Genomic DNA, 6,086 nt, shown 5'->3' with positions numbered 1-6,086 from the left:
CACGAGAGTCTAGAGAGACGTTTCTCTTCTTGAACGTGTTGAACAAAGGAATGCAAAAACTCACAACAGCTATCTTCAATACTGAAAATCCAAATATCGCCCCCCTGATAAGCTGTGATTCAAAGTGACAGCTTTATCTGGCTTACATAATTCAAAAAAAATGAGTAGGTTTTGGCTTCTGAAGCCACAATCCAAGCACTTATGCTTGACTACAAATGGCAGGGCAGTAGCCATTGGGACCAAACACTGGGTGAAGGTGTATATTTAAAGGGGGATCACTCATCTCTCAGTGTGTTTGCTTTGGCCTGTTGGTATGTGTGCACAGCAGTGATGTTACAAAGCAAACAGGCAGTGCTCACCTTCATTTCATTAAACAGTTTTTATCTCAAATTGCACAGCACAGACTTGCAAATAAGTTCTTCAGGGTGTCACTGCTATCTAAATCAATTTTTGCAAGTTGTCTTGATTTTTTTTTTTTAAACTGCTCTGCCCTGGTTTGGAGTTGAAATAAGATATTTTCTCTTTCTTAAATTATCATGTGTAGCTGGGAGCTGTCATGTTGCTGCTGCATCTCACTGCCTAGGGCAACAGTGTAGACAAAAAACATGACTGTTGCTAGCGATAGATATTGGCATCAGCCAGACCAGTTATCAGGCTTTACAATCTCATTGGCTTGGATTAACTAATATTTTTTCATGGAGTGAATAAATTACCATGTTTAGTTGTGTTTGCTCATCTCCCAGTGAGGGTTTGTGTTGAAGCTCATAAACTGTTCAGGCACGTAGGTGCCAAGATCTCCGTGCTGGGTCCCACACTGACCTTACACTTGTGGCTCAGAGTGGGATCTCAGCTGGCACCGCCTCTCTGACCCCATCCTGTCCCAGCCCAGCTTTGTTCCTGGGGAGTGCCCACACACAAGGAATGTGATGGGAATGTTTTGGGGCTCCTGTGTGAGGAGCTGAGCCATGCATCACAGGGTGATGTTCAGAGACTTCCCAGCTCCAGCCTTCAATTTTAGTCTGGGTCAGAGGGAGACAAGCTTTCCTTTCTCTGCTGAGTCACGGCTGGAGTGGTCATTTCTGTGGCCCCAGTTCCTCCTCTCCCAAGCTAAACCAGCTCCCCTGCCTTGCTGCTGGGGAAGATTTAGAAATCCACCACCCAGCCCTCCCATGCAGTGCCTTACATGACATTAAGATCATCTCCTTTTCCACTGGAGAGAACTGTGTCCCTCTTGATGCTCTGCTTTTGGCTGAAGCTCCTGTGCCACTGGGAATTGTGATGAACAGAGGTACCAGCCTGCCCTGGCCATCACAGCTGCATGTGACTTGATGCGTGCACAGGTCTGTGATGTGGGGGTATCTGACCTGTGGCTCTTTTAGGGTTTGTTTCTTCCAGCCTTTCTGCTTACAAAGCTTGAGCCTTGCTTGCCTGTGGAGCAGGATCTCGGCAGCCTCTCGCACAACAGGCTCTGGCTGCATGGTGCCTGTGCCAGGCCGTTCTGCAGCGGCAGCACAAGAGGGGGCTGGCAGCACACACTGCGGGACGGGACCCCCAGATGTGCTGGGGCAGGCCTGGAGACGCCTGCTCCTTCCTCATGGCTACAGCTGGCACCTGGAGGAGGAGGGAGGCTGGGACTATGAATAACGTGAACAAAAACATAAAGAGCACCGAGAAGGCTGGGGAAGGATGTCCTCAAAAATCAGCTCTGCAGCTAGCCCCTAGCATGGTCCTCCAACTCTGGGGAGAGTCCCTGCCTGCATCCAGGGCCAAGCAGAGTTGTCACAAGGCAAGCTGAACCCTTTCCTTCTCTTTTTCAAGTTATTTTTGGCTGCTGGCATCTTCTTGCCATTTTTCAGAGCCAGACCCTGAGAGCCAATCCTTCAGGCTCATGCCTCTGGGGCTGATACTCCTTCCTGCAGAAGAACCTGAGCCTGAAAGTTCATCTTCAATAGTGTGGAAATTTGGGTGATGGAGGCAAAGTGGATATGGAAGGAGTTCCCTTGTCCCAGGTTGAGCAGAATCTGACTTTCTTTCATGCTCTAGTAGCTTGTGACTCTGTGAGGGCTGGGGAAGGAGGAGCAAGGATGCAAAGACACATGCTCACAACTTTGGGACTGACAAGGCACAGAAAGGCCATCTGCAACTGTGGAAGCACAATGAGCCCAAGCGGGCATGGAGCTTATTGATCACAGCCCAGCATGGCACCAGCTGCCAGCTAGCCATAAATATGGAGCAGAGGCATGCTGGTCTGCACCCAGGGCATCTTCATCAGCAAAACCAGGGCAGAGCCTCTGCCTCCCTCATCCATCAGGCTGAGGCACCGAGGCGCTCCTTATTTCTCAGGTTAGATGTTTTCCCAGTCCAGGGATGTCAGTGCAATGGGGGTGAAAGGGCTTGGTGGGAACAAGCCCTGTTCCTCTAACAACAGAACACTGTCTCTGCTTACCCCGTGGCCAAGGTCATCAGCTGAGTCCTGAAAACCCACCTGCTCTTTCTGGGAGGCAGGGTTTTATGGCAGAGGAGCTGCAGTTTATGGCACCGTGGAGAAATATGTTGGATGTGCTTGGCAACAGCAAATGGAAAGTTAGTCTATTAAACAGTAAATTATCCCTCCAATGCATCTTCATTGAGGAGGGTTAATGAGTGGCTGCAGGCAGAGTGAGTGGGAAAGAGAGTGTGTGTGTATGCACAGCACGGATGTGGAACAATTGCTACATCTGGGGACCCTGGAGCCCCTGATCCAACAATAGCATTTCCATGTGCAAGGCGCTTCACAGACACCTCCTGGCGTGTGGTTTATTCAAACCAGCTTGCACTGCTCCGCAGAGCTCCCCAGCGCTCCGTGTGTCCGGCCGTGCTGGGAGCAGCATCTCCTCATTGCATCTGGGCTGCTGGCTGCAAATGTTCTCCTGTGGGCTAGGGCTGGTTTGGGGAAGCCAGGCTGCAGCCCCTCTGCTCAGCCACACCACAAAGCAGGGATGCAGTGCCTTGCAGACTGTGTCTCTCCTGCTGTTCCACAATGGTTCAAGGCAGTGAGACAGACTGGGTTCCCCCTACCTGGATGGTCCCTGTTGTGCTAGGATGGGGCCAAATCCACCTGCTTGGCAGTCCTGGCACCTCCTGCATCATCTGAGAGCAGTCGGTGGATGCTGTTCCTTTCACATGGTCCCACTGGGGAAGGTCCCCAGGCAGTAGAGCTGCCTGGCTCCTGCAGTCAGTGGGGCCACCTTCACAGAGCAGCGCTGGCCACCTTTGGGGGGTGATGTTGTGGTGTTCACAGGGCAACTCTGGCAATGCTGGCTATGCTCACAGGCCAGTGCTGGCAGTTTGCAAGGCAATGCTGGCCACAGTCAGGGTGATGCTGTTTGTGAGGGAGGGCCTGTCCCTAGAAAGACACAGGAAAGAGCACATCCCAGCCCTGCCTGCTGCTGCTGCTGCTAACCAGGAGAGATTTACTGTGATCCCAGTGCCCCCAGCTGCCTGCACCACTCTATAATAGACCCATCAAGGGCATTTCGTGCTACAGGAGCCCAAGAGGTACCCTAATGGGGCTGACACACAGGCCTGCCCCCACACAATGCCTTGCTCTCCCAAGCCCAGTGTGTCAGCCAGGACAAAGGCAGCCTGGCCTCCCAGCATGAGCCAAGCTGGCCAGGCATGACAGATGTGGCGCAGGACAGCCCGGCAGCCCACCCTGCACAAAATCTCTGGGGAACACTTAGAAGCTGAATGTTGTGGCCACTCTGCTCCCAACACATCTCCGGTTGGGTCTTATGGCCCCTGCTCCCCAGAGAGGTGCTGCTGGTGGAAGGAAGGGCTCAAAGCACAGCCCCAGTGCAAGGGATGACAGATCCTGCAGCTGGCAATGCTCCTCAGCAGGGAGGTTGGAGCAGGCACCATGCACCTGTGCTTGTGTTGGGTTTGTGTGGCAAGGCTTTGGTAGCAGGGAGACTTCTGTGAGAAGCTGCCAGAAGCTTCCTCCGTGTCCTATGGAGCCAGTGCCAGTCAGCTTCAAGATGGATTGACCACTGGCCAAGGCTGAGCCCATCAGAGATGGTGGTAGCAGCTCTGGGATAATGTATGTAAGAAAGGGAAAAGTTTCTGCAGAACACCAGCAGCAGCTGTAGAGAAGAAAGAATATGTGAGAGGAACAACTGTGCAGACACAAAGGTCAGTGAAAGAAGAGGGGGAGGGGGTGTTCCAGGCACCAGAGCAGAGATTCCTCTGCAGCCCTGGTGAAGCCCAGGGTGAGGCAGGATGTAGCCCTGCAGCCCATGGAGGTCCAGAGTGAAGCAGAGATTCACCTGCAGCCTGTGAAGGACCCCACAGCTGAGCCGGCGGATGCCCAAGGGAGGAATGTGAGAAGTCCCTGTCCTGAGGAGGAAGAAACAGCAGAGATGAAGTGTGATGAACTGACCACAGCTCTCATTCCCCATCCTCTCAGGTCACTGGTAGGGAGGAGGTAGAGAAAACTGGGAGTGCAGCTGAGCCCCAGAAGATGAGAGGGATGGGGAAAAGTGTTTTTAAGATTAAGATTAGATTTTATTTCTTATTATCCTGCTCTGATCTGATCTGATGAGTGATAAATTTAACCAATTTCCCCAAGTCAAGCCTATTTTGCCCCTGTTGGTAACTGGTTATCTCTCCCTGGCCTTACCTATATTCTGATTATATTTTCTCTCCCCTGGCCAACTGAGATGGGGAGGGACAGAGTGGCTTTGGGGGGCACCAGGTGTCCAGCCACAGCCAACCCACCAGAACCCTACTGCCTGTGTTTTTAAACACTTCTGCTCTGCAGCAGCCTGATCCCACCCTGAGAAAGGCTGGGCACTGCTGTGCACAGGTGACAGCCACAGCACTGCCTCAAAGCGTGGTACAAATGAACCAGGGTGTGCTGCCTCCCCTCCGCATGCCCAAATCCAGGGTGCAGCACACTGCCTTGAAGCCCAGGCATGCTGGAAGGTGCTATCACGGGACCCAGTGCCAGCCCAGCCCACGGGAGAGCCAACAGGGGCGAGCTGTGACCTGTCCTGGGTGGGAGGAAATGCCGGGGTGCTCCCCTGGGGGCTTGGCTTCCCATTGGCAGCAATGTTTTGTTTGAAGCTTTGTAGCTGCTTCGCATCTCTTTGCACGACAGGTCTGGCGCGTACCCTGGAACCCTTCCCCAGATCTTCCCATGGAAACTCCTACAAAAAAAAGCTTCTGCTTCATTTTAACCAAACCCAGAGCCCATCAGACGATCCAGATGGTCTCTCTCTCTATCAAGCAGTTTGGCCCAAATCCCGGTGGCAGACGGCAGGACCAGGCCTCCCCTGATAAAGAAGTTTGGGGTTTATTTTTCTCCCTGCTCCTCATCCATATTCAGAGGAACCCTGGGATTTTCCCAGGCAGCTGTTGCTTTCTGAGGCCCACCCCATCAGGGTGCCTGGGTGACTTGGGATCACCCAAATGCACCAGGGGCTGAGGTGTGGGTACACAGCCTGTCCCCCCACTGCTGTCCTGGCTCAGCCCCTGGAGCAGCCACTGAGGGGTCAGCCAGGGCTGGCAGCCCAGCTCAGTGGGATGCACCGTGGTGCTGGGGCACGGGGCACTGGCTCAAAGAGAACAGCAGGAGCTGAGCTACTACAGGAGAAAATGTGGATGTCAGCCTGAAATGGAGTTTTCAGCTTCCCAGTCCTGTACTCCCACTGGAACCAGGACAGGTGTGGTGGGCTCCAGGCAAGCCCTGCCAGCTCCTCCCTTTGCCAACACCACAGCCCCATGTCAGTGAGTGGGTGTTGCTGCAGCTGGACGCAGAGATGGACAGAACTTGCTTTTTCTGCAGATCACAGGGGTTTGCTTGGGGTGAATGCTGAAAAAAAAACAGAGGAAACAAGATCCCTCACTCCCTCCCACCTTCCTGCCAGCACCAGAGGTAAAGGGCAGGTTAGGGAGACCTGGTTCTGCTCTGTCAGCCAAGGGGTGAAGGGGAGCTTGTGAGGGAGGGCTGTCACAAGCATCACACTGATAGCAGCCTTTTGGGAGGTACCAAGCCATTCTGAAACAACCATCACCCCACAAAATTCAGCCAAGGTCTACAGTTCAGA

This window comes from Melozone crissalis, unplaced genomic scaffold, assembly GCF_028551555.1.
Source record: "Melozone crissalis strain CALT ecotype California unplaced genomic scaffold, PUWL_Pcris_2 ptg000019l_1, whole genome shotgun sequence".
NCBI classification, from domain to species: domain Eukaryota; kingdom Metazoa; phylum Chordata; class Aves; order Passeriformes; family Passerellidae; genus Melozone; species Melozone crissalis.
Note: the sequence above shows the minus strand (reverse complement) of the source record.